We start from the raw sequence: 19,633 nt of genomic DNA on the forward strand, positions 1-19,633 counted from the left end.
TGTCTGAAAACTAACTAACTAACTAACTAACTAAAAGAAAGAAAGAAAGAGAGAAAGAGGAGAGAGGGATTTACCATCCTATCACTATCTGCTGTGTTCCAGGTACACTGCTAGGTGCTTCACATGTACAAACCACTGCAACTCACTGGAAGATCTCATTGGAAGAATCAGCCAGTTGTCAAGTTCATGATGGCAAATACAAATTTTTCACAATTCTAATTTTTGCTGGAACGTTCAAATTTTATCATTGGCAGCAAATATTTTCAACTAATTTCCTTGAAGTGAGAGTCTCTTTTCATTTCTAAGAAAGTACCTGCCAAATACTCAGACCTGAATAATCATAGTTCATCATTCTTTCCAGTAAAAAGTGTTTCATAAAAAATGCAGACAGTTCAGCCATCTCACATGATTGCACAAATACTGTTTCTTGAGAGACCATTGTTCTTTAGTACACAGCAGAAACGTTTAGTGGTGCATACTTCCCATTTATTCACAAAGATTGTTGAAAAGACATGTTCTCATGGATCAAGATTTAAGAAAATAATCAGGAGTGAAACTGGCTTTTCCCCCCTCATTGCAAGTGTGTGGTAGTAAGGAATAAGATGACTACTGGGACAGTTTGGTGCCACTGCTTGGATTTGTGCTAAATGCCAGCAATTTTACCCACCATTGCTTTTGTGTCATCAAAGAAAATATCAAAACTGCTGTTCTGGAAAAAAACATAAAAATTTAAAAAGTCAGCACTGAAAATTCTACCATCCTATGCAGGTTTTTGTTTTTTTGCCAAGTATTCACATAAAAGATCTTTAATGATTAGTTGGTGCCGATACTGGATAAATACAAGAAACCCGCAAGTCTCCATGTGTGAGGCACAAGTACAATTCTTTAAACAAGAGGTTAACTCAGTCTTCATGTTTGCAGCTACATCTTTAATTTGACAAGTGATTGTGTCATTGAAAAGTGGCAGCCCCCAGGATTTCTTTCACTGACTTTTTATCCAGCAGGCCTTCAGTGATGTCAGTGAATAAGGCTTTATTATCTCTCAGCCTTTGTGTAGGCTTCTCCAGCTAATGCAATACACTAACTTATCCTGTAAGAAGCTTCAGTAACTTTTTCATGGCCAGTTTGAAAAGCTAACAACTTTTGGATTTTGAAGACCTCATCATATCTACATTTAACGTAGTTAATTCCTTTCTCTAAACTCTGAATGATTGGTCTCAAAATGATGCTGTAACTTACTATTAATGGTAAACAATTAAGTTTGGTAATAGTATTGCTAAAATACTCTTCAAAATATTCTGCTGAATAAGACATAATAAAACTATTATACATGTAGATGAGGGAAATATAGATAACACTATATTTCTGTTTTTTATTCAGTTTTTCACAGTTTTTTTGGAGTAAGTCCCTCCATTTAGCTAGTTAGAGAACTCTGACATGCTGATTTAGTCTTTTAAAAAATTTATCATTTATTTATTTTAGTTTTTAATTAAATCAACACAAAAAATAAATAGAGGTGGGGTCTTGTCATGTTGCCCAGGCTGGTCTTGAACACCTGGCCTTAAGCAATCCCCCTGCCTTCACCTCCCAAAGTGCCAGGATTACAGGTGTAGGCAACTCTGCCTGGTCTAGTTTCATTTTTTTCCAGCATTTTTATACTGGAAGAGTGCAGCTGTGGATTGAGAAAGCAAATCTAATTGATCCATCTCATGCCAATGATAAATTCTTGACTATAAGAATAAATATTATAAAGAAATGGTCTGATAACAATTTTGGATAAAATTACACAATCATTAGTTTAAACAATATTTAAAAATGTTATTATAAAACAAGACAAAGTGTATTGTTTCTTGTGTGTTTAGACAGGTGTAAGAAAAACTTCAGAATTTCAAAATAAAAATTTATTGGGAGGGAGGGGATCCAAGATGGCCAAGTAGGAGCAGCTCTGGATTGCAGCTTCCAGCGAGCACCTGGAGGGTGAGTCATTGCCGCATTTCCAGATGGATTTTTATTGCCCACACCAGGAGATTCCGGGGTGGAGGAACGCCATGGGTCTCCAGTGCAGCTGTTTCGGCCGGAGCGGCAGCTCTCCATGCAAAAAACTCACATCACTCTGGGCGCCATTTCAGCTGTTGACTGGAGCATCTGAGAGACAGAGTCGCTCATTCAACTGATAAAAAGGGGACTGAAATAGGGAGCGAGGCCAGGAGATTCCCGGGTGAAAATGCACCATGAATTTCCAGTGTGGCTGTTTCAGCTGGTGCAGTGGGTCTCCACACAAAATCTCACACAAATCTGGGCACCATTTCAACAGGTGACTGGAACACCTGGGAGATAGAGTTGCCCGTTCAACATATAAAAAGGGGACTGAAACAGGGAGCCAGGCCAGGAGATTCCCGGGCAGAAAAGCGCCTCCAGCACAGCCAGTGCAATGGGTCTCCACACAAAATCTCACACAAATACAGGCACCTTTTCACCTTTTCAACTGGTGACTGGAATACCTGGGAGACAGAGTCGCCCATTCAACTGTAAAAAGGGGACTGAAACAGGGAGCCAGGCCAGGAGATTCCTGGGCAAAAAAGGACCACGACCCCCAGCGTGGCTGTTTCAGCTGGCACAGTGGGTCTCTGCACAAGAACTCACATAAATCTGGGTGCAGTTTCAACTGATGACTGGAACGCCTGGGAGACAGAGTCTTTTTTAGTTCAACTGAAAAAAAAGGAGTCTGAGGCAAGGAGCCAGGTGATCAGGCATGGACAGTCCCACCCCTACAAAGATCATCAATCTGAAATGCTCTGGATTGAGAGTTTCACAGCAAGCACAGCTGAACCCAGGATGGTCCAGCTCTGTGGGGGAGGGGCATCTGCCATTACCGAGGCAGTCCACCATTACAGAGAGAGTCTGCCATCACAGAGGTGGGCCACCATTGCCGAGGCAGTTCTAACTATACCCCTATAAACAGGACTGCAGGGAAGTTCACACAGTGGATCAGCAAAGTCTCTGCTGGTAGACTGTGACTAGGCTGACTCCTTGCTGGGCAGGGCAGCCCTGAAAAAAGGCAGCAGCATGACAGAAACTTATAAATAAAGCCCTACCTTCCCAGGATAGAGCACCTAGGGAAAAAAGCCTGTTATGAGTTCTGCTGCAGCAGACTTAAACATACCTGCCCAGCAGCTCTGAATGGAAGAACAGAGCTCACAGCTCAGCACTTGAGCTCCCATAAAGGACAGACTGCCTCCTCAAGCAGCTCCCCAACCCCTGTGTATTCAAAAAGTCACCTCATAAAGGAGTGCTCAGACTGACATCTGGCAGGTATCCTTCAGGGACAAAGATAGCAGAAGAAGAAACTGGCAACAACCCTCACTGTCCTGCAGCCCCTGCAGGTGAGCCCCAGGCAAGCAGGGTCTGAAGTGGACCTCCAGCAGTCCTACAGCAGAGGGGCCTGACTGTTAGAAGGAAAACTAAGAAACAGAAAGAAATAACTTCATCATCAACAAACAGGACATCCACTCAGAAACCCTATCTGAAAGTCACCAACTACAAAGACCACAGGTAAATAACTCCACAAAGATGGGAAGAAACCAGTGCAAAAAGATGAAAATACCCAAAACCAGAACACATCTCCTCCTCACCAGCAAGGGAACGAGGCTGGATGGAGAGTGAGTCTGATGAATTGACAGAAACAGGCTTCAGAAGGTGGGTAATAAGAAACTTCTCTGAGCTAAAAGAACATCTCTAACCCAATGCAAAGAAACTAAGAACATTGAAAAAAGGTTTGATGAAATGCTAACAAGAATAAACAGCTTAGGGAAGAACATAAATGAATTGATGGAGCTGAAAAACACAACACTAGAACTTCACAAAGCACATACAAGTTTCAGTAGCTGAACTGACCAAGCAGAAGAAAGGATATCAGAGGTCGAAGATCAACTCAATGAAATAAAATGAGAAGGCAAGATTAGAGCAAATAGAGTAAAAAGAAATGAACAAATCCTCCAAGAAATATGGGGTTATGTGAACAGACCTAATCTACGTTTAATAGGTGTACCTGAATGTGATGGAGAGAATGAATCCAAGCTGGAAAACACTCTTTAGGATATTATCCAGGAAAACTTCCCCAACCTAGCAAGTCAGGCCAATATTCAAGTCCAGGAAATACAGAGAACACCACAAAGATATTCCTCAAGAAGAACAACCCCAGGGCACATAATCATCAGATTCACCAGGGTTGAAATGAAGGAGAAAATGCTAAGGGCAGCCAAAGGGAAAGGTTGGGTTGGGTCACCCACAAATGGAAGCCCATCAGACTCACAGCAGATCTCTTCTCAGCAGAAACCCTACAAGCCAGAAGAGAGTGGGGGCCAATATTCAACATCCTTAAAGAAAATAACTTTAAACCTAGGATTTCATATTCAGCCAAACTACGTTTCACAAGCAAAGGAGAAATAAAATCCTTTATGAACAAGCAATTACTCACAGATTTCATCACCACCAGACCCGCCTTACAAGAGCTCCTGAAAGAAGCCCTAAACATAGGAACAGCCATTATTACCAGCCACTCCAAAAATATACCAAATGGTATAGAGCATTGACACAATGAAGCAACTGCATCAACTAATGGGCAAAACAACCAGATAGCATCAAAATGGCAGGATTAAATTCTCACATAACAATATTAATCCTAAATGTCAATGGGCTAAATGACCCAATCAAAAGACACAGACTGGCAAATTGGATAAAAAGCCAAAACCCATCGGTGTGCTGTATCCAGGAAATCCATCTCACATGAAAGGATACACAGAGGTTCAAAATAAAGGGATGGAGGAAGATTTACCAAGCAAGTGGAGAGCAAAAAAAAAGCAGGAGTTGCAATCCTAGTCTCTGATAAAATAGACTTTAAACCAACAAAAGTCAAAAGAGAAAAAGAAGGGCATTACATAATGGTAAAATGATCAATGCAACAAGAAGAGCTAACGATCCTAAATATATATGCACCTAATACAGGAGCACCCAGATACGTAAAGCAAGTTCTTAATGACTAACAAGAGACTTAGACTCGCAAACAGTAATAGTGGGAGACTTTAACACTCCACTGTCAATATTAGACAGATCAACGAGACAAAAAATTAACAAGGATATCCAGGACTTGAACTCAGACCTGGACTAAGCAAATCTGATAGACATTTACAGAACTCTCCACCCCAAATCCACAGAATATACATTCTTCTCAGCACCACATCACACCTACTCTAAAATTGACCACATTATTGGAAGTAAATCACTGCTCAGCAAATGCAAAAGAACAAAAATCATAACAAATAGTCTCTCAGACCACAGTGCAATCAAGTTAGAACTCAGAATTCAGAAACTAACTCAGAACCAACCACACAGCTTCATGGAAACTTAACTGGATCTCTTGAATGTTGACTGGATAAGCAATGAAATGAAAGCAGAAATAAAGATGTTCTTTGAAACCAAAGAGAATAAAGACACAACATACCAGAATCTCTGGGACACATTTAAAGCAGTATCTAAAGGAAAATATATAGCAATAAATGCCCACATGAGAAGCAAGGAAATATCTAAAATCGATACCCTATCATCAAAATTAAAAGAGCTAGAGGAGCAAGATAAAAAAAATCAAAACCTAGCAGAAGACAAGAAACAACTAAGATCAGAGCAGAACTGAAGGAGATAGAGACACACACACACACACAAAAAACTTCAAAAAATCAATAAATCCAGGAGCTGGTATTTTGAAAAGATCAACAAAATAGACAGACCACTAGCCAGATTAATAAAAAAGAACAGAGATAACAATCAAATAGATGCAATAGAAAATAATAAAGGGCATATCACCACAGATTCCACAGAAATACAAACCACCATCAGAGATTACTACAAACAACTCTATGCACATAAACCAGTAAACCTGGAAGAAATGAATAAATTCCTGGACACTTGCATCCTCCAAAGCCTAAACCAGGAAGAAGTCAAAACGCTGAATAGCCCAATTTCAAGGGCTGAAGTTGAGGGAGCAATTAATAGCCTACCCACCAAAAAAAGCTCAGGTCCAGATGGGTTCACAGCCGAATTCTACCAGACATACAAAAAGGAGCTGGTATGATTCTTTCTGAAACGATTTCAAACAATCCAAAAAGAAGGGATCCTTTCCAAATCATTTTATGAGACCAACATCATGCTGGCAAACTAATTGCAATGGCACATCAAAAAGTTTATCCATCACGATCAAGTAGGCTTCATCCCAGGGATGCAAGGCTTGTTCAACATATACAAGTCTATAAACGCAATTCACCACATAAACAGAACCAAAGACAAAAACCACATGATTATCTCAATAGATGCAGATAAGGCCTTTGACAAAATTCAACAGCCTTTATGCTAAAAACTCTCAATAAACTAGGTATTGATGGAACATATATCAAAATAATAAAAGCTATTTATGACAAACCAACAGCCAATATCATACTGAATGGGGAAAAACTGGAAGCATTCCCTTTGAAATCTGGCAGTAGACAAGGATGCCCTCTCTCACCACTCCTATTCAATATAGTATTGGAAATTCTAGCCAGAGCAATCAGGCAAGAAAAAGATATAAAGGGTATTCAATTAGGAAAGGAGAAAGTCAAATGGTCTCTATTAGCAGATGACATGATTGTATATTGAAAAGACCCCATCGTCTCCACCCTATATCTCCCTAAACTGATAAGCAACTTTAGCAAAATCTCAGGACACAAAATCAATGTGCAGAAATCACAAGCATCCTATACACAATAACAGACTTATAAGAGCCAAATCACAAACTGCCATTCACAATTGCTACAAAGAGAATAAAATACCTAGGAATAAAACTAACAAAGAATGTAGAGGACCTCTTCAAGGAGAATTACAAACATAAACCACTGCTCAAGGAAATAAGAGAGGACACAAACAGATGGTAAAACATTCCATGCTCATGGTTAGAAAGAATCAATGTCATGAAAATGGCCATACTACCCAAAGTAATGCTATTCCTATCAAGCTACCAATGACCTTCTTCACAGAACTGTAAAAACCACCTTAAACTTCATATGGAACCAAAAGAGAGCCCGCATAGCCAAGTCAATTCTAAGCAAAAAGAACACAGCAGACTACCAGACTTCAAACTATACTACAAGTCTACAGTAATCAAAAGAGCATGGTACTGGTACCAAAACAGAGATATAGACCAATGGAACAGAACAGAGGCCTTGGAGGCAACACTACACATCTACAACCATCTGATCTTTGACAAACCTGACAAAAACAAGCAATGGGGAAAGGATTCCCTGTTTAATAAATGATGTTGGGAAAACTGGCTAGCCATGTGCAGAAAGCAGAAACTGGACCCCTTCCTGTCACCTTACACTAAAATTAACTCCAGATGAATTAAAGACTTAAACAGAAGCCTTAACACCATAAAAACTCTAGAAGAAAACCTAAGCAAAACCATTCAGGACATAGGCATAGGCAAGGACTTCATGACTAAGACAACAAAAGCATTGGCTACAAAAGCCAAAATAGACAAATGGGACCTAATTAAACTACAGAGCTTCTGCACAGCTAAAGAAACAATCATTAGAGCAAATCAGCAACCAACAGAATTGGAAAAAATTTTTGCAATCTACCCATCTGACAAAAGGCTGACATCCAGAATCTACAAAGAACTAAAACAGATTTACAAGAAAAAAACAAACAAGCCCATTCAAAAGTGGGCAAAGGATATGAACAGACACTTTACAAAAGAAGACATATATGAGGCCAACAAACATATGAAAAAATGCTCATCATCACTGGCCATTAGAGAAATGCAAATCCAAACTACATTGAGATACCACCTCATGCCAGTTAGAATGGTGATTATTAAAAAATCTGGAGACAACAGATGCTGGAGAGGATGTGGATAAATAGGAACACTTTTACACTGTTGGTGGGAGTGTAAATTAGTTCAACCATTGTGGAAGACAGTGTGGCGATTCCTCAAGGACCTAGAAATAGAAATTCCATTTGACCCAGCAATCCCATTACTGGGTATATATCCAAAAGATTATTAATCATTCTATTATAAGGACACATGCACATGAATGTTCATTGCAGCACTGTTTACTACAGCAAAGACTTAGAACCAACACAATTGCCCATCGATGATAGACTGGACAGGGAAAATGTGGCACATATACACCATGGAATACTATGCAGCCATAAAAATCAATGAGTTTGTATCCTTTGTAAGGATATGTATGAACCTGGAAACCATAATTCTCAGCAAAGTGACACAAGAACAGAAAATCAAACACCACATGTTCTCACTCATAGGCAGGTGTTGAACCATGAGAACACATGGACACAGGGAGGGGAGCATCACACACTGGGGTCTGTGGGGGGGGAAGTAGGGGAGGGAGAGCAGTGTTGGGGAGTTGGGGAGGGATAATATGGAGAGAAATGTCAGATATAGATGATGGGGAGGAAGGCAGCAAACCACATTGCCATGTATGTACCTATCCAACAATCTTGCATGTTCTTCACATGTACCCCAAAACCTAAAATGCAATAAAATATATTAAAAAATTAATTGGATGATAGTATTGCAGTTATAGCAAGTATAAATGAAGATAGCTAAGAAGAACACAGTAAGAATGCAAGAAACTGAGTTATCTCCAAACATGCATATATTTGTACCCTAAATCTACTTCTTTAGAAAACTTTGGAAAACAACATGTACATACATATTTCATTAGCTGTCAGAGCAGAGGCATCATCACCTGCCAAGTAGCCTCTGGAAAACTCTACTGTACATTTGAGAGAGAGTGAGGGTGCAAAAGGCAAATAATGTCCTGCTCTTATTATGAAAATAATTTTGACCTCTTGGAACACTACAAAGGGTTCCCTAAGGGATTTCCTAATCACACTTTGATAACTGTTAAAAAAGGGTAATATTGACCAGGTGCGGTGGCTCAAGCCTGTAATCCCAGCACTTTGGGAGGCCGAGGCAGGTGGAACACGAGGTCAAGAGATCGAGACCATCCTGGTCAATATGGTGAAACCCCATCTCTACTAAAAATACAAAAAATTAGCCGGGCATGGTGGCGCGTGCCTGTAATCCCAGGTGCTCAGGAGACTGAGGCCGGAGAATTGCCTGAACCCAGGAGGCGGAGGTTGTGGTGAGCCGAGATTGCGCCATTGCACTCCAGCCTGGGTTACAAGAGCGAAACTTCGTCTCAAAAAAAAAAAAAAAAAAAAAAAAAAAAAAAAAAAAAAAAAAAAAAAAGAAGGGTAATATTTATTCTGTGGAATGTTACACAGCTTTAAAAATCAATGAGGTAGATGTATACTGACATGCCACAAGTTGTACAACAATGCAACAGTGTTTGCAGTATGATATACACAGAACAAGCCTACATATTCTATACTTACATATATAAATATATATACATACATATATATATACATACATATATATATATTTTCAAATGCATAGAAAAGGTCTAGAAGAACACACTATTAACTGTGCTTACTTTTGGGAAGAGTACAGGGATCTGCTGACTTAATGTTGGATAACTTTTGCTTTATCTACATTTTTTAAATGGTTACAAGGAGAATGTACTTAGTATTACTGATGTCATTTAAATCTATTTCATAAAGGGTATTTTGTCTTCACTTTTCTTCTGGATGATGTACAAAATTTATATAATTTTGATATATTTTTAGATCAATTAATTGTTATTGTTCTCTGCAGAATCCTTACTAGGGAAAAGGAGTATGGTTGCTGGATAAAATATAGGATACCTAGTTAAGTTTGCAAATAAAACACAAATCAGGTGTTTTGTTTTGTTTTTGTATAAGTATGCCCTATGCAATTTTGGGGACATACTTGTACAAAAAGGTTATTTGTTGTGTACATGAAATTCAAATTTAACCTGGCATTCTGTATTTCGATTTGCATGCCTGGCAACTTTATAAAGGGGATATGGAGGGGGGCTTTTGTGCTGAGATGTGGAGTAGAACCCAGATCCATTGGCAACTTGCTGATGTTAACCAACGTGTGTCATATGCCACCTTTGACAGCCAGAGCTCACCAGGGGATAAGGAAGCTCTGTCAGGAGGATATTGGGGGCAAAGTCATGTTGGCAATCCAACTTTTCTCCTCATCAATGTCTCTGTGGCTGGTCAAGTTAGTGAGATATTATAATAATGAGAGTGGGGATAGAGTTGGAGGAAGGTTGTGAAATGTTGCAATTGGCATTTGGCTTTGTGTTTAAACACATACAAGTCTTGCACAAAATGTAACCCTTGGAGTTACGCTTGCATAACTCTCCTGTAGCCACCATAAGGTTGGTAATATTTCCTGTGTTTCTGGGCTCTAATAGGCCCCTATCTTTCTACATTACTCCATGGCTATCAAAGTTCATGGCTACTATTTTCTTGAGTTGGTAAAAGGTTATTGCACGAACTTTTTTCCCACCTTATTTTCTCCCCCTCAGGGAGATGTGCATACACCATTTCCCCCACTTCTTGCTTTTCCACACTTTTTTTGTCTTATGAAATTTCACCATAGTCAATACTTCCTCAAATGTATAAACCCTTAGTTTTTTTTTCTTAGGATTTTTTCTTCTTTCCTTAGTTTTTTACCTCTTTTCTCTCTTTCAAATTTTGCCATAGAGAAATCTCTTGCTTTTTCATCTCTCCAATTTGTGAACCAACCAACCAATCTACCAACCAGCCAATCAGCCAGCTACTCAGTCAGTCAACTAACTCATCCCAGAGACAAAGATCGGAAGAAATGCTTGAAACTGGTACAGAGACCAAAGCAAAGTAATACTGTATCATGTACAGACCTCAGCTCTGTGAAGACAGTCCCTCCTGCAGTAGGAAGTCAGACTTGAATATCTAGGCTTAGGGGAGGCTGGGAAAGGTCACTATTGGAGAAGTCAGTGGTTGGGGCTGGTCAGGATCCAGGGCTCTTAATTCTCAGGGAGAGATTTTGCTTTTTTAAAATGTCAGAACTACTGGTGTTTGCTCTCAGTTTTCCTTCTTTTAAAAATCAACTCTATTGAGGTGTACTGCCCAATGAAGATATAGAACATTTTCATCACTCTAGCAAAAATTCCTTGTTTTTGGGAATCAGTCACTATAGCTGAGTTTTGTCTATCCTAGAACTTTACATAAATTGTTCTTTTTTTTTTACTTTATGTACTTTTTTTCCTCATGTGGGAGTAAAAAGAATTTTTGTACTTTTAGTTTTTTAAATATTTAAATTGGATTCACCTGACATTTATTTTGGCATAGTGTGTGAAAGGCACAGATCTAATTTCATTTATTTTCTCCCAGAGAGCTACCTGGTTGTTTCAACATCACCTATTGATAAAGGTATCTTTTTTTTCTCGTTGGTTTAAATGCCACATTTATCATATATTAAATTCCCAAGTGTGCTTGGGTGTATTTCTGGAGCCACCTTTCTGTTCCTTTGATGTGTTTATTCATGTCTCAGTACAATACTCTTTTAATTATGCTTGGTTTATTTTTAAAATGTCTCATGTTTTAGAATTTTCTGCTCTGTCTCTTCAATGGGTTACCTCTCCCCAAGGTTCCTATATTAGTTATCTATTGCTGCATAACAAATTATCCTAAAACCTAACAGCTTGAAAGTGTGTTATCTCATACTTTCTGAGAGTCAGGAATCTGGGAACAGTGTAGCTGGGTGGCTCTGGCTTAGGATCTCTCACGAGGTTGCAACTATGCTGTCAGCAGGGCTGTAGTTGTCTCAATACTTCACTGGGGCTGAGAGATGCGCTTCCAATCTCACTCAAATGACTGAGCAAACAGGCCTTAGTTCCTCGCTGGCTGTAGGGTGGAGGACTGAGGTCTTTGCCACAGGGGTTTGCAATAGGGATGCTCCCAATATGGAGCCAGAGTGGAGAAAGAGAGAGAGAGAGAGGAAGAAAGAGAGACAGCACAGAACACTCCTTTTCTTACATCCTAACCTCGGACTTGATGGATCATTACCTCTGGCAACTCTGGTGTGGTGTGAGGAGCTTACATGGGTGTGAGTGCCCTTGGGCAGGGATCATAGCAGCCATCTAGAGGCTGGCTCCCACAGTTCCAAATCCTGGTTCTCTTCTCATTTTACTTTATTCATGATCCTGGGAGCACTCATCCATTTAATGAGGCTGCTTCTACCTATGACCAATAATCCCCAAATCATTCTACTTATCAGTCAGTCTTGAGCTCCAGAACTATTTATCCAACTGCAGGGGTACTTCCTCTGAAATATCCCATAGTGATCTCCATGGCTTTTACTATGCTTTACTGGGGTGCCCCTGAACCTTAGACCTACTTCTATTTTGACATGTATCCCTGCATTGCATTTATCTGATTCCTACATTAGATGGTAAGCTGATGTTTATTTATTTATATAAGCTTATTGAGGGTAGGGACTATGTCTTCATTATTTTTGTGTACTGGATGCCTAGTATGAAGTGCAGTCTGGAGCCTGCTTGAGTTTGGGGCTGTGGACTCATGGGTCCATCTGTTTCCATCGTGTGACAGCATCTTTAGGAACAGCCAGACTGCCAAGAATGGGTCCTCAAACTGTGCTTTGTGCTTTTTTCCTTCTTTTCCTTTCCCTCTTCCTCCACCCAGACTCAAGATGTAACTTGGAGACAAACTGTATATGTTTTACCTTTCCTTTGGAAATACAGTCTCAGAATGTGCTGTGAACCTCAGCTCCCTTTCCTTTCCCATGCTATGCTCCCATGCCTACTGCACATTTATTTACCAAAATGCTTGTTAAGCACACACCATACTCTCTTATCTGGTCATATATTTCCTTAGAAGCTTTGTTGCAGTAGGTAGGCAGACGTGAGCAGAGGAGAGGACTCCCCACCCCACAGCAGAAATATCAGTTGTTACACTGTGTCTCTAAAATAATAATTGGCCACAGATGGTGCCAGGGGAAGGCCATCTCCCAGTATATAGAAACACCTGAAGTTGGTGATCAGCAGCTTCCAGATAAGACCTCAGGAGTTGAGTGAGTGAACTCAAGCAAGCACATCAAGAGGCAAAGTGGCAGAGTTTAACTGGTATACGACCTTCTAGGAACACTCAACTGGTAAGGAAAGAATGCCTAAAGTAAGCATGCATACAACTCCAGTGAACACATTGCACATGTAGCCCCTCCCAGGTGCTGGGAGGTCACTGCACCTGCAGAATATCAATAAGTAAGAACCCAAGTCCAAGGTGAAACCTTGCACTTGATCTCTCAGGTTGCTCACTTGGCCCTCTTTCTAGAGACCTTTACTTCCTTTAATTCCTGCTCTAATGCTTTTTAAAAACCTTTGACTCCTGCTCTAACACTTGCCTTGGTCTCTCATTCTGCCTTATGTCCCTCAGTTGAATTTTTTCTTCTGAGGAGGCAAGAATTGAGGTTGCTGCAGACCTGTATGGATTCACTGCTGCTAACATAATTTGGTGCCATGTGGCTCTGTTACCTTCTCTAGTGGTAAGAGATCTCTACATCTCACCTTCTTCAGCTGGAGGTGTTCAACCCCTGTTTCCTTCTCTCCTTTCACTCTCCTGCCTACTAACCAACCCTCAGAATGATTCCTCTCAGCCACAGAGGCTCTGCTACCCCAGCTGATCTCTCAGCTCACCCTGACGGGTGGCTCGAGGGAGTGGGAAGGTCCTTGGAGTCTGCACTGAGTAGATCTGAGGTAGTAATGACCCTCCTGGAGAGGAAGCTCACAAGAGTGGCAGGGCTAAAGCCTGAAACTGTGCAATATCTGGGGTTGCCTCTGCTTTTTCAACTAAAATCCACTCTTTTCAAAAAAATCTGCACTGTCTATTCTCCTGTTTTTCCTGTGTGTATTCTGAAATGGCCTTGCACACCCACTGACTGTCCGCCTCAGGGGCAAGTCTGTCTCTTCTCTGGTTTCACTTCGTATGCTATGTTACTGTTTTCTCTGCCTTAAAACACAGACTCCCTGTTATTTGTGTGCCCCCAGCTCTTGCTGCAACTGCGCAGCAGCAAAGACATGGGCTCTCTTTGTGATTATCCTCTGAGATTTATACTCATTTTTACTCTACCAGCACAGATGACTTCCAACCCTTCCCCTGTCTGCCAGCTCATTGCTGGGACAGACATTAATTGGAACTCTGGCTCTGCCAGCTCCTTATGACTTACCATATGCTCTCCATTCCTTTTACACCCCAGGGCCAAGTTTTCTGGTTTGTCTGCCTGCATTTTTTTTTTTTTTTTTTTTTTTTTTTAGTTAGCACTCCTTTGGGAAGAGGGAAATTCTTCTTTTGCCATTTATATGTTCTTACCCCAAGCTCCAAGTCCTGCGGGGATTACTTTTTTATGTCAAGAGGGCAAATAAATGTTGCCCTCTCAAATCCAAGGGCTGATATTTTTGTGAACATAAAAAGGCTTTCCCTGAGTATTCTTCGCTTCCTTCTACTTCCTCCTGTAGCCTCCATTTCTCTAATCACATCCACACCCTTGTCAAGATATATCAAGACCTTCAAGGTCATATTCAAAGGGAGGGAAGTCCAGCCCCTTGTAGCAGTTAGCTGAAAACCAGGCTTCCCGTCTACTTAAAGAACATGGGAAATGGAAGTCTGAGAAAAGAGATAATCATTCTTTTGCTGGAATGTTCTGAGCAAGAGTCACTATAAGGTCATGAGACAAGGATATAGGCCAGCCCAAAACTGCAGGAGCAAGAGACCCACAGGACATAGATGAAAGCTGGTCCTAGGCTAACAGATTATCATTAGAACAGAGACAAAGGCAAGGTTAGGGGTCCATGGTAAGATCAGTTCATTCCAGAACCCCAAAGATGAACAGGGGGCCCCTGTTCACTCCAGTATCTCCTCTGTTCACAAGTGGGTACTTGTGATAAGATGGGACCAAGGTTAAGGGTACATGGTAAGACCAATTTATTCCAGAACCCTAAGGACAAATGGGAGACACCCTATTCAGGATAATAGAAAAGTAAGAAAGGGTGCCATCTTTTTACTTTTTCCTCCTCTTTTTTCTCTTTGCAGATGGGTAATTGTGTCTCCAGACCACAGGACATGCCCCTCAGATGCATCTGCCAAACTGGAAAAAGTTTCATTCTCCTAAGCTGTAAAACAAAAAAACCTAGTTTTTCTTTATAATATTGTTTGGTCTAAACATAAACTGGAAGAAAATTATAAAAGTCAGCCTTAGAACTTAGTGCCTTTATGCAGGAAATCCTCAAATTAGCCTCCTCGGTCTTTTATAACTGAGAGCAGAATAAGGAGAATAGGGCTAGGGAGAAAGAGAAATGCAGGGACTAGAGGCAGGCTCAACTACTGGCTGCTTTGCAAGCCCACCAGTCCCCTCCAGATCGCCCTAAGGATACTCCTCCAGGTAAGTGCTATTGGTGCAGAAAGCCAGGTCACTGGAAGGCAAACTGCCTCAATGGGATAAATGGGAAAAAGGGCCCACATGTCTTGATCTGTCTGCCACAAGCTTGACCACTGGAGATGGGACTGTCCTGAAGGCTGAAGGGCCCCTGAGACAGAATCCCAACCCCTGTTGGCCCTGAGCTGTAAAGGATCTCCACTCCAGCTGGTTTCCAGATCAGACATTGTCAACAGCAGGACAAAGCCAAGGGCAACTCTGAAGGTGGCAAGTAAAATTTAAAGTTTCCCTTTTGAGTTTAAGAGCTGACTACTCTGTACTAATCTCCTTCTCTAAGCAACTCTTCTCCAAATCCTGTTGGGATCCACACACGTTTATACTACTTGAGGGACCAATTATCATTCTCTCACCAATCTCTGGTAATGTCTAAACACTCCACATCTCCTTGGGGCAAAAATATACTTTCCAAGGTGGATGTCTTAATATTTACTCAATCTTTGAATTCATCTTTCCCTCTAACAGCCCTATTTATCCCAAAAAAGCTACCTAAATCTTTAACCAATAACTTCAATCTAAACACTTCTACTTCAGGGGTTTAGAAATAGCCTTCTCTTACTGAAACAAGCCCTAGCAAAAAAAAAAAAAAAAAAAATCTAACTGAGCAATCTTTTGAGAGGGATAACTTTTTAAAGTATGTAGACAATCTTTTTATCTGCTCCTTTTTCATGGCACTCATGCAGCAATATGCAGTACAACCGTTAACTTTATAACAAAGGAAAATTACTTTTGTTTAATTCAAAGGTTATAAAGATAAAGAGGTATTTTTGGTGAGGAAGGTTATAAAGAAAAGAGATTTTATATGAGAAAGGTTCTTGTATGGTAAATTCTTGTCATCTTGTAAGATGACTTGTTGTTTAGAAAAAGAGACATTTAGGATGAGTCAGAAAGTCCAAGAATGTTGTAAATGGTTTGTGTGAGTTGTAAAAAGATTTCTGAAAGGAAATTTATGAAAGAAAAGTTAACTAATTTAAAAAGTTAGTAGGTCTACTAAATGCTTTAAAGTCATAAGCAACTACTATGACTCTTAATTGTACAACTTGCCTGCTTTAAAGCTATTGAATTCTAAGTAAGCTCTGCTGACATACAGAATTAGCCATGCCCCCTAGCTGTGCTGGAAAGTCAAACCTTATCTGCACTTCTGTCTGGTGTCCTAGGCTTCAAACCTAGCACATAATTAGAATAGCTTACTTACTAGGATTTTTACCAAAAGTAAAAGTTTCTGAGTTAACTGTGTAAGATGTCTGGAAAAGCAGATGCTTTTATTCATTTATTTATTTTTTGAGATGGAGTCTTGCCCTGTTGCCCAGGCTCATGTGATCTCAGCTTACTGCAACATTTGCCTCCCAGGTTTAAGCAATTCTCTTGCCTCAGCCTTCTGAGTAGCTGGGATTACAGGTGCTTGCCATCATGCTCATCTACTTTTTTGTATCTTTAGTAGAGAAGGCATTTCACCATGTTGGCCAGGCTGGTCTTGAACTCCTGATCTCATAATCCACCCACCTCACCCTCTCAAAGTGCTAGAATTACAGGTGTAAGCCACCGCCCCTGGCTGAAAAACAGTTTTACATGCAAGGTGTATGAGGAAAATAGAATGTACTTTTGGTAAAACATTATAAGAAGGCATGGGAATATAGATATTTTTGCCTAGTTTAGAGGGTTAAATAATGGTTTTAAGTTAGACAGAATAAAACTGAAGTTTTGAGCAAGTTGTAGAAGGTCTGTGAAAGACTAATCTTGTAAAAGAAAGTCTGTGTATGAACATAGTATCTAAAAATTAAAGGGACATTATTCAGTTTATCCACAAATTGGACATTGGAATAAGAGTACAACATGGTTTTCTTAGAGCATTGTTCTGTTCTTTAACAGAAAATTGTAAAGGGTTATAAAAGGTTTATAAAAATCTGAACTTATGGTCAAACTGATTAAGATTGGACAGATTTACCTAAAAGGTTTTAAAAGAATTATATTTAACATCAATAGTACACTAATGCAAAAGTAATATTTGGCCAAAATTGTGTAAAACTGATATGACATAGTATATGTTACCAATGATAATTTTAATTATTATGTTAATATAATTGTAATTATTATGCCACAGAGATAACAAATTCCCTTGTCAATTGTGCCTTTGGCCATGGCTGCCTAAGACTTTTTGTTATTTACAGACCATTATTATCTTTTTTTGAACCTCTGTAAAAGGTGGTTTTATAATCACTATAGGACCATAACAGGTGCTCTTAAATGCAGGTTTCTAATAACTTTGGAGATTGTGACATTAGAATAGAAGAAAAAACTTTCAAGACTCTCATGGAGAGCTGAAATGTTCATGAATATCAAACAGAATGGAGTTAACTGCATGGGCTGAACTAATAGAAGACTAAAATAATCCTTTTGTGACTTTTGCTGAAAACTTTGCTGATCCTTTGTTTTTCAGAGCCAAGAAAACTTTTTGTCTGAGCTGTTTACAGCTTTTAACAATTAAGTAAAATATACTCCTAAAAACAAAATATGGAGAATATTTGTTTCTTTCTACTTCATTTCTTTAGAATTTGGAAATTATTTGTGAGCATTCTTAAGTTATGGCAATATTGTTATTTGCAAAAGTACAATAAGAATCTGTTTCCTTTTGCAACGGGATACAATTGGAGAAAATTATTATTTACCAAGACTTTGACTAGAATGGTGTGCTTTCCTTTAAGGAATCAAATTTGACTTACAGAGCCAATAAAAGCCCCTTGGGGGTGTGCTGAAGATGGCGCTGTAGGACCAACTCAGGATTTCAGCTCCCAGTGAATCCGCAGATGGTGAGTGGATGCCGCATTTCCAGACTTATCTTTATTGCCCACAGACCAGGAGATTCCCAGATGTAGGAGCCGCACGGGCCGCCAGCCTGGCTGTTTGGCTGGCATGGATGTTTGGGCTGGGGCCACAGTGCAGCGGCACTCTGTACAAAGTACACTGGTTTGGTTGCCCTGTTAAACTGGCAATTGGAGATTTTGGAAGGCAGATTAGCACATTCATCTGATTAAATGGGACTTAAACAGAAAACCAGGCCAGGAGATTCCTGGGCAGCAACGTGATTCCAGCCAGTGCAGTGGGTTGCTGCATGGGAAATCACACAGATCCCGGCACCCTTTCAGCAGGCGACTGGAACACCTGGGAGAGAGTCAACTGTTCAACTTAAAAAAAAAAGGGGGCTCTGAGGCAGGGAGCCAGGTGATCAGGCTTAGCAGGTCCCACCTCCACAAAAAAAAAAAAAAACAACACAAAAAACAGCAATTGGAAACACTCGGGATTGAGAGTTTCATGGCAAGCACAGCTGAACCCAGGACAGTGCAGCTCGAAGGAGGAGGGGCATCCACCATTACCGAGGCACTCAACCCCTATGGAGGTACACTGCCATTGCTGATGCAGCCTGCCATTGCTGAGGCAACCCGCCATTGCCAAGGCAACCCGCCATAACAGAGAGAGTCTGCCACTACAGAGGTGGGCCATCATCACCACAGTAGCTCTAACCACACCCATATAAACAGGACTACAGAGACTTACACATGGCAGCAGGGTGGAGCCCACAGAAACAGGGCGGAGCCCACGGCAACAGGGCAGAGCCCATGGCAGCTCAGCATAGCCACTACAGGCAAGCAGTGATTAGACTGCCTCCTTGCTGGGCAGGACAGTGCAACAGATACTCATAAATAAAGCCCTAACTCCCTGGGACAGAGCACCTGAGGAAAAAAAAGGGGCTTTATGAGTTCTGCTGCAGCAGACTTAAACGTATTTGCCTAGCAGCCCTGAATGAACAATGGAGCTCACAGCTCAGCTCTTGAGCTCCTATAAAGTACAGACTGTCTCCTCAAGTATAAAGTACAGACAGTCTCCTCAAGCAGCTCCCTGACCCCCGTATATCCAAAGAGTCACCTCACAAAGGACTGATTAGACTGACATTCGGCAGGCATCATTCAGGGACAAAGATAGCAGAAGAAGAAGCGGGTAGCAACCATCATGGTTCCGCAGCTGCTACAGGTGTACCCCTGGCAAGCAGGGCCTGGGGTGGACCTCAGTAGTCCTACAGCAGAGGGGCCAGACTGTTAGAAGAAAAACTAAGAAACAGAAATACTTCATCATCAACAAACTGGATGTCCACTCAGA

This window comes from Callithrix jacchus, chromosome 8, assembly GCF_049354715.1.
Source record: "Callithrix jacchus isolate 240 chromosome 8, calJac240_pri, whole genome shotgun sequence".
NCBI lineage: Eukaryota > Metazoa > Chordata > Mammalia > Primates > Cebidae > Callithrix > Callithrix jacchus.